Source organism: Olea europaea, chromosome 16 (assembly GCF_002742605.1).
Source record: "Olea europaea var. sylvestris chromosome 16, O_europaea_v1, whole genome shotgun sequence".
In the NCBI taxonomy this organism is placed as follows: Eukaryota; Viridiplantae; Streptophyta; class Magnoliopsida; order Lamiales; family Oleaceae; genus Olea; species Olea europaea.
The window spans coordinates 15,678,773-15,689,279 of record NC_036252.1 but is presented as its reverse complement, the minus strand read 5'-3'; the positions used below and the strand labels follow the sequence as shown (position 1 = coordinate 15,689,279).

Below are 10,507 nucleotides of genomic sequence, written 5' to 3'. Positions count from 1 at the left end.
AGATAATTAGTAATAGTATTAGTAAAAATCAAATTGAAAAATCCCCGACAATGGTACCAAAAACTTGTTATACATTTTATATAACATAATTATATCGCAAGTGTACGGTGTCAACTTTTGTATAATCACTACAAGAAATATCTCCTTCAACAGTCATAGAAATGATCGTAGAATATACATTTTCGATTGTTGATCACATTTAACGACCAAAATCAGTTGGTTGTTCGTTGGTCAGAAAAGAGGTGTTGATGATTGTATTCAACGACTAAAAAGATATTTGGTCGTTGAATGTATTATCTCAACAACTAAATAACTGGTCGTAAAAAAATTATATTGACAACTGATTCTTTTATCAACAACTACTGGTTTAGTTGTTGTATCAACTATGTTTGTTGTTAAAATACAATGAAAGTAACCAAATTTTAGTTACCTTCATTTCAACAACAAAAAAAATAGTCGCTAAAAATTAATATTAACAACCAATTAATTTATTTCAACAACTATTTGATTTGTCGTTTTATTATTTTTATCAATAAAAGTTGATTGAAAGAACTAAAATTTAGTTGCCTTTCTTTCCAACAATAAAAGAAATGGTTGTAAAAAAATTGTGCCCTTATTTGAGCTCCATTCTCACCAAGAAATACATTTTTGAATAGTGTATTGATGGTAAATGTGTGTTTAAAAAATAAAGAAATGTTTTGAGTTTGTGTATAATATTATTTTAATAAAGAATGTGTAATTGAAATGAAATCAAATCACTGTTGAAAAATATATTTTGATGAAAATAATAGAGCTCAAACAAGGGCTATATTAACAATCAAAATATTAAAATGATGAGAAATTTGATTATTAACAACAATACTCATGATTCCATAACTTCCACATATTCACATCATACTACAAGCAAATCTTACCCACAACCATAAACAATTTTGAAAGTAAAACAAAGCAATTATAAATAACATTACACTCAATTCAGTCACTGGTGTTCTCAACATAAAACAAATAAATGTAGAGTTGCCTTCATGGCCTTTACATATTTTGCTTTCAGTTCTACGGCTCTATCTTGATAGAATTGTTTTTCCTAGTGATCATTGAAGCAAAAAAACTCACTTCAATAGTCATGGATTACCATTTCTCAACACCGTCCTTGGCTACCTAATATTCCAGAAACCAAACATGTCATGATAGAAACCTAGAATTGAAATGCATAGTAGAAAACCTTTAAGAATTTCACATCTTTTACACTTTTGCAATCAAAATTACTCTCCTTGTACTCTTTCCTAAAATCATCCCTGTAATGATTAACATCGAACATAACATCAAATAAATTACTCAAGCTTGTGCAATATAGAAAATGAAAGGAAAAGAAATTGCACATGAAAAGGAAGGAGGAAGCCAGAGGACGTTTTGGTGTATTAGTATTTTTTGCTTTCATTTCCCTTTTCGCTTTTGATTCTGTACATTTTGCCTTTTTTTATTCATCAGTGAAATAATGTGAAGATAAAAACACACAAAAAAATCAAATCAAAGTGATAAAATACTGTACAGTAAGAAAGTTCTATGAGATTACTTGACCTCACATAGCATTTCTACAATCAAAAGAATTCATATCGATTGATCATCAATCAGGAGAAGTTTCCCTCAGTCAATAGAGATAGATATTTATCATATTGGTCCAAGATTCATGAATATGGATAAGTTTTAAGATATTTCATTCTTGGCAAAATAGAGACAAATTAATGTATTAAATTAGCCTTGGTACAATCGAGAAAATCAATCAAAGAATGTTTCTCTTTTCACAACAAACAGAATTAAGATTTAAAAATCCTCCACAGGTAAACAAAAATGGGAAAATGAGTAGTTAAGATAAAACTTGTTCAATCAAAAAGTTTAACAGTGAGAGACTGAGAACCCAGAGCCAAAGAGTATGAAGATGAATGATGAGATTGCTAAAGACAATCAACAATCCAACTCCTTTTTCAACTTGAATCACCGAACATAATGTAAATGTTTCTCTTGAAGTTGTAATTCTGATAACCATTGAAAAAAATGCCTATGAAAGCTTCAAAATGCAGCATAAAAAGAATGCAACAAAAATATTCTTAGAAATTGCTTGTGTTAGGGGTGTCAAGGAATGTAAATCTTGGTTCATTGGTACTTGATAATAAAAGCAATAACTTGTATATCTATCCCTGCCTTGCCCTTAACATGAAGCAAATCCTACTTTGTTGGAACATGTATTTAGGTACTGGCACCAATCTCAAATACATCACTTAATCAAAATTTTTGTAATATTCAGATTCTATAATCAGTTTAGACCCACAATTGCAAACCAGAATCCAACCCACAAAATTAATAAGTGAAAAAATTATCTAAAAGCAACAATCAAGAAGATGAAAGATGACGAGGTAAAGGAAGAATAGATTAGACTGATGCACCTGAATCAGAGAACCATATTGAAAGATATAATGATGGAACAATAGTGGCCTAGTGGTCTACCTCTTTGCAGGGTCTTTCTAAAGACATCAAGTAATGAAATCCTTAAACTCCCTAAGTGCAATAAATTCTTAAACCATCTTTCTCACTTGTCAAGCAAAAAAGGCTTCTGCCGGTTGGAAATTTCAACAAGCATCTGGTGGGCATATCACAAAGCAACATTAAATCACAAAATCAAATTAGAATATTTTTACTAACAATAGAGGAAGTACAAAAGGCTAATCATTATATTCAAATAAAATAATAATGAGGATGAAAAGAAAAAGAAATCAAAAAATAAAGAAGAAAAAGTAACCAAAAGGAAAGAAAAGAAAAATGAAATAATATTGTCAAAATAACTTAACTCCTACAGCCATAAAAGAAAAAGTCACAGTCATTCTTTATCACCATTGATTATAGAGGATGAAGATGAGAGGGATCATTGATATGTTGGATGTGCAAAAAATGAAATTGAGGGAAAGTGAAGACTAGGCCCATGTTTGGGAGAAATTTTTGGAGATATGGAAATGAATTTTTGGACCGTTTGTGGGCCCATGTTGTATTTCTTTGAATTCCTTTGATTAAGGGTTATTGAAAATATTATCAATATACCCTTTGTACTATGGTGAGAATGGGAGTGGGGCTTTGTATGGAGGGGTATCATTGTAAAATCGCGTTCATGCACTTTGATTTTGGAGTCAATAATTACGGCTCCAAACGGCCAAATTTTTTATTAAAATCAAGGAAAAATTGCTTCCAAACAAACCCTAGAGTTTGAAATAAAAAGAATGTAAAAATTTGGAGAAATTGGGCGGGAAAATGAAATAATTTGATTTTGTGTTCTTTAAATCAAATCTATTAATGTCTTATTAATTATTTTAAATAATTTTGTATTTTTATAAAATACTTGTTAATATTTTATATAATTTTATTATTTAGATTTATGATCAAGAAATCGTCGACATAAGTTCTCATTACCAAATAGGAGTAAAATTTTATTTTAATATGACAGAATATTTAAACATGAGAACTTAAACTTAACGTTACACCTTTAACGATTATATAGTACTACTAATTGAATGTCGAAAACTATTTTGACATCATAAACTTTCAACAACAACTAAAAATAATCCGTTGTTGAATATCACTATCGGTGACTACTAAAAAAATAGTCGTCGAATGTCGATTTTCCTTTAGTTACAACAACCACATAAAATTAGTTGTTATTTTACTATATTAACGACCAGAAATTATGGTCATTGAATATTTATTGCATTATTTGTATTTCTAACAAACCAATTTTGTAGTCATTGAATAAGAACAGATATTTTGCCCGAAATTTTTTATTTGGCGCCGACTTACAACAACTAATTTTAATCTGGTTATAGAAAATATAAAGATATCAACTATGTTTTTGGTTGTTATATGAAATTTCCAACTAATTCAAAATTTGATTGTTCATCATCCATTTTCTACGACCAAGCTTATAATTTCATCGTTGAAAATATTTTTTAACAACCAGATTGATTTGATCGTTAAAACATTAGTTGCTAAATGTCATTTTTCTTATAGTGAATAATAATGGAGTTAGGATGTTGAACTCACATGGATTGATATTTAATTTCTACTAAATACTATAATTGTATAACTCTTATTTTATCTAGATGAATGAAATTTAGAACTAAACTAATGTGATGAATATGGTGAAGAATTTAACAAATAAATGCAAGTTAGAAGAATAATCAAGATGAGAAAACCTAGGATTATGATTTCACTTAATTATCTAATATGATTTTCAATCATATAATTATTTCTAATCAATTTTCTCAAGTTTATGGGAAAGATCACAAATTTAATTATACTCCATTTCTCTAGTGACGAGTAAAAATAATTTCTATATTTCAATCTCAATATCTCTATTTCGAATTAAAATCTAGAAATTATCAAGCTCTTGGTTCTAATGTGGAACATGCTATAATTTCCTAAGTTGTGTTACTCTATGTTGAAAGTATTAAAAATAAATAGCACAAATAAACTTGATTAAGAAATCTCAAAGAATTGACTGTAATAAAATCAAAACATAATCTCAAGTTGGTTATATCAAACCTTATATTAAATGTTTAGCTTATGACGGATGCCATAATAATAATCAAATTCAAATAAAACAACATAGAGAAGAAAATAGAAAATTAGTTTTGGTAGATCCTCGATCACGTTTGCAACGTTATTATTGATTTCTCCTTTATTTCTTAATGATTGCACTGGGGCGTCGTGGTTTCAACTTTTGGATAGAAAATCAGCACTGTACATCATTCGGTATTTTTATCATAATCCGTTCTCCTAATATTTAACTGAGGCGATTCAAAGTGCGCTGGAAAAATAACTAAAATATATATATATATATATAAAATGGGACTAAATCTTCAACAAAAAATCTAGAACATATCTGTGCAGTTGAAAATTGATTTGTAAAAGTATTTTGATCATATTTCATTTCTTTTTGACTTCTACTTACATTCGATTGACTCTTAGAAATCTTCAATTATCGTTTTATGGTCCGAATCAAATATTGAAAAGTTGTAATTGAGTTCTCAAACTTTGGATTTCACAATTTTCGTCATTATTCACTTCTTTCTTTCAATTTAATTTCCAATCATCAAGTTTCAACTAATCGACATCAACTTCTCATTGATTCATGCCAACATCATTCTTTTATCCAAGTTTTGTATCATTCACACTAATTCACTTAACCTATAAAACAACACGAAGACACAAATCAAAATATTCCAAAACTCATAAAAATAAACTAAATATAAAGATTAAATGGTATCAAAAGCATGAATGCAATATACTCATTAGGTACATTCCATTCCAAGGCACAGTTTATCACAATAAGATAAATTTATTAATTATGCACTAAATAAAATATTAGAACAAGAGCAAATATATGTAATGTAAATCACACCTAACTTTACATTACTTGTTAGTACGTGACTCTTTAGAAAATTGAATTTATTCATAGTACATGGGTATAAAATATTGAATCTAGCAAATTTGTAAATGTATATTATTTCAACATATTAAACTCGTAGCACAATTTGATATATTTAATTTTAGTTCATTTTTTGTAAGTGATGCTAAGAAAAATTGCCACAAAATGATGTCGAAATTAGAAAATCAACTTTTATATTTGTGATCAGTCTATATAGTACAACTCCATCTTTTAACGCAGATGACATCTTGAACTCCAACTTAGTTTTCTTGAAGAGCATGAACCCAAATAATATATTACTCATAACCCGAAAGCCAAAAAAATAAAAATAAATAAAATAGAGTAAATTACACTCAAGCAGGTTTTTTAACTTTTTCAATTCAAAAATCAAGTTTAAAGATTTTTTATTAAAAAATGAGTAAATATTCAAATTTTAATATTAATAATAATATTAAAAAACTAAATTAATCTAAATATCCACATGATATGTGGGAACAACCTCAATCTAATAGCATCATTTGAGATATATCTGAAGTGTTGACACGTCTTCAGGAATCGAAAGATATGTGTATGTGGGTTTTCCTCAGCTCTACCATAAAACTGATGTTCATTCTGAAATAATTGTATGATCTTGGTCTTCAATTGGAAATTTGGCTACCCGAACGGTGGATACATAATGCTGGATTGGCTTTGAATGATTTGTGAGGTCATAAATTCCCCAACAAGCATATTTCCCTCGTCCACAACTTCCTCTTTATTTGCTCGAATTATCGGGTTGTTTTTGCTCGTTAGCCATTTGTCCTTACTGTTTTTGATCTTTTTGATGTTTATATATCCTGACAAAGAGAAAAATAAATAAATAAAATAAAACAAAAATAACAATACAAAAATACCGATAGAAGTTCGAATTAGTGCCAAGATAAATAAAATCAAACCAAAACTCAATCCCCGATAACGGCGCCAAAAATTTGTTCAATAAAAATATTTTTCGAATTAAAATTACCACAAGTGTACAGTTCGTTAACAAGTAATAAAGTGGATTATGAGTCCAAGTATCATCCCACAAGGATTAACTTAGTTCGATTTTTATTATCTTGACCTTAACCGAAACAAGAATGACGAGAATGTGTTTGTTGTAATGAAATTATAAATAAAATAGATCACATATGCAACTATGAATGAGTTAACTAAACTAGATGCAAGTTATGATTGATGCGAATTGATGTGTAATGAATGAGCGTACTAGGATCGTGAATCCCCATGCAACAATCTGTTTTAACCCTAGTTTTGCAAATTGACAACACACTTGAATATTGAAAAATCAATGTTCCTATTATATTTAATAGTCTCTCTCGAGTAAAGTTAAATATATTCTCATTTATGACCCAACTATATCTCTATGACGACTGTGAACATACAAGAATGCATGAATTTTTATGAATACTTAAAGATTCACATAGAACATAGAGGTATACTTCTGTACCCTATCAGACCCTATGACGATTTATACTATATCGTGCCTATTTTCCTTCTTTCGATTGTATAAAATAAGCCACCACATTCACATAATTACCGTGCGCAATAATTGTGGACAAAAGAAATTCATATAAACCATTCAATACTCGAAAAGGTGTTTTTAATGTCAAGAATGTAAAACCAAAGATAAAAAACTCATATCACAAGGTTTATCGTTCTCCTAGCACATAAAAATCTAGTCTAGCACGGTGAAAGTAAGAAAGCAAAAAGAATTTTTAAGAAACAACATCGCCCAATTGATTATAATCAATTTTAATCGTCGAGTTTTCGAGTTGATCTTCGCGTTTCTTCCCAGTTCTATGCTCTCAAAATCCTTAGAAATCTGTTAGAATGCCTGGTGCATGCTTAGGGACAACCCTAGGGTTTTGAAATACCTCATAAGATTTGTTTCCATAAGAATTTCGGTCAGATAAGCAAACCAGAATTTTTTTTGCTACGATTGGCCTGGGCTATCACCTAGTTATAAAAACTTTCGAATATTGCATTGTAGTCCTCGAATTCATTTCTTGATTCTTTCAAATCCTTTCAATTCCAATTTCAACCCATCCAATTTTAATTGCATCCAATTGAACCCCCAACATCTTTAATCTTCATTTTGTGGTCCGAATCAACTATTGAAATGATGCAATTTAGCCTTCATACTTTGAATTTTCCCATTTTTCTTTTCTAAGTGCTTAGAAACAAGTCCATCAATCAAATAAACAAAAATTTACCCAAGTTAAGTAAAAATCAATACTTTTCTGACATAAAACTTAGCAATATGGTCCAAATAAGCGCACAGAATGCACTTATCAGTTCCCAACCCAAAGTGCCCATTCTTCTCATAGTTTTGGGGTTAAACTGAACATAAAGAGTGCTTTATTCACTTCAAGTAAATCTAATCGACCCCTTTCTGATTATAAGGAAAATAAAGTTGAAACATCTCTCGAGAGATGGGAGAGTGCTATATGTTCTACTAAGAAACTGCCTCAGCACTTATTGTAGCATACAATGAAGCCACAAAAACAAAGTTCTGATTCTTCTAAGGGTTTGTGTTGGGTTGGGGTTGTATAAAGAAGGTCTATGACCAATACGTTAGCTTAATTTATAATCTATAAATAATATATGACCAATAAAAATAGATAATTTGTGATCAATAAATAATATGTGAGCTTAAAAGTGAGATTGCAATCAAATTTGTAATCATGACTCACAATTTGTTCACGGGTTGTACGTCACAGATTATACTTCACAAGTCACATATCATATTGTATAGGTCACAAATCGATGTATAAAGATCACAAGTCAAAATTAAATGGTCACAAATCAGATGTCACATGTCTTTGTGCACTAATAATATGTTATAGATTCAAGTTTACACGTCACTGGTCACACTTTACAAGTTACAGATCATATTGTATTGGTCACAGATTAATATCAACAGGTGATAAATCAAATTTAACTAATATGTTGCATGTCTTTGTACACTAATAACAGGTCACAAATTCAAATTCACATGTCGTGGGTCATATTTTACATGTTATAGGTAACAGTTCACAAGTCACATTTCATATATTATAGGTTACAGATCAAAGAGAACTAATTACGGGCCGTTGATCTCTCCAACATCAAATTATGATTGTTGCCTTAAAAAATTTTGATAGTGTCGATAACTTCCAATTTGTGACATCAATCGCCTAGCGGGTTTTAATTAATTAGATTTCGACAATGAGAATCAAAATTATTTGCTCCCACAAGTTCTTTATAAATTCTCTTTTTGTTTGATCTTCTGATACACAATGTCGACTACTTCCAATTTCTAACAAGTTTCAATTAACCAGATTTCAACAGTGAGAATTGAATTTATGTGCTCCAGTGAGTTTTCTGTAAATTCTATTTTTGTTCGATCTTCTGATAGCTTTCAATTTGTGACTTCAATAGTTTGATAATTTTTAAATAATCAAATTTCAGCAATAGTAATGAAGAATATTTGCTTCGAAGAGGTCTCCATGGCTTTTCTATTTTGCTCTTTCTTCATGATTTATTATTTTGGAAAGTCCCATTTATAATGGTTATTGAAAGCATTATTTATGATGTATACTTATTAGAATTTATTTTATATTTATTAATTACCATTTGAGTTTCGAACTTTTAGACATTTTCTCTTAAAATTGAATTGAGATATAATTAAGACTTGACTTGTGTATTCCTTCCATTAAATTACCTACGTGGAAAAGCCCGTTAAGAGCATAGAAGAGTGTGTGCATATGCAGGGACAGATTCAGAATTGAACTACAAACTGGGCTTAGAAAAAATTACACAAAAAAGATTTTTTTACATAATTTTTTTTCTGCACTAAAAAATTTAAATGGGCAACTGATAGGCCTAGGCCAATCCCCCCAATATACGTCCTTGTGCTAATATTAAGGAGAAATGAGTTGGAACAACCACTACTCAATGTCATTTTGCCTAAATGGCCTTTGACCAAATTCTTTAAAAAATAAGAAAACTTAATTATTTTAAAGTATCAAAAGCCTATTTTACCCTTTTCTTCCATAACCAATAAATGAAGGATATTTGGCATTTTCTTCTTTATACCCCACGTAAACCTTTCTTCTCCAAATTTACAATTGCAAAATTAAATATGCTTCTCCTTCAAATTCTCGAATACTTTTCATTCAAGTCAAAAAAATATTTTCTCCTTCTTCTTCTGAGGCCAAAGATTGTGCAGAGTTTTAAAGTGGCAGTGGGTTTGGGGCTATTAGGTTGAACAAAGTGAGTATTAATGCTCTTGAAATTGGCAGTTGCAGCCATGGTGGTGGCGACAACGGTGAGTATGAAGGATCTGCGTGCCGGAAACTATTTTTTTTTTTTTTTTTTTTTGATGATAGACAATTTTTTTAGATTATATAACTGGTAATTGTTTTATTTACAAATTCCTCTTATAGCTTAGTTGGTGAAAGCTTACATTTATATATAGGAAGTCCCAACTTCAAATCTTTTTCCACCCAATTAATGGAGCAACATTTTTATTTCTAAAATATTTACCAAAATTAATTTCATAAGGAATGAATTTGAACCTCTGACCTTTGGTTAAAATATTAGAAGCTTAACCGCTATGGCAATGGTTGAATGTTGATTCTAAATTTAACAAAATAATATATGTTGATTCGAACCCGTAACGACATTCAAATCGTTTTAGTGTAAATTTGACGAGTTTGAAATCGTTTCAATACAAATCACAATTACAACGATATAGATATCGTTTCTTTTCATACAGACGATAATTATATTGTTTTGGCTAATAATAACGATTCAACCATCCATGACCATCCGTCATGCCTTCAACATACGTAGGACGATCAAAAGAGGTCATAAAGCGGGCTTAAAAAGAGCGAACAAAGATACTTTTCGTCGAAATAGTTCGAATGTGGTATACAATCATGGGATACGCAAATGTTCCCATAATTTTTTTCGAGTGAGATCGAGCCCATTTGATTACATATTTTGATCATCCTCCAT

The 10,507-nt window shown here is 29.8% G+C and overlaps 1 long non-coding RNA gene across 2 annotated transcripts; it reads right to left on the bottom strand.

The window, feature by feature from the left end:
- Positions 1-952: 952 nt before the first annotated feature.
- Positions 953-3,117, bottom strand: LOC111412256. 2 transcript variants are annotated; one of them, XR_002706001.1, is made up of 2 exons: positions 2,844-3,117; positions 953-2,635 (listed from the first exon to the last, which is right to left on the bottom strand). It is a non-coding gene; the product is annotated as an uncharacterized LOC111412256 (long non-coding RNA). The 2 variants fall into 2 exon arrangements; XR_002706002.1 differs by having other exon boundaries at positions 2,887-3,117.
- Positions 3,118-10,507: the final 7,390 nt, after the last annotated feature.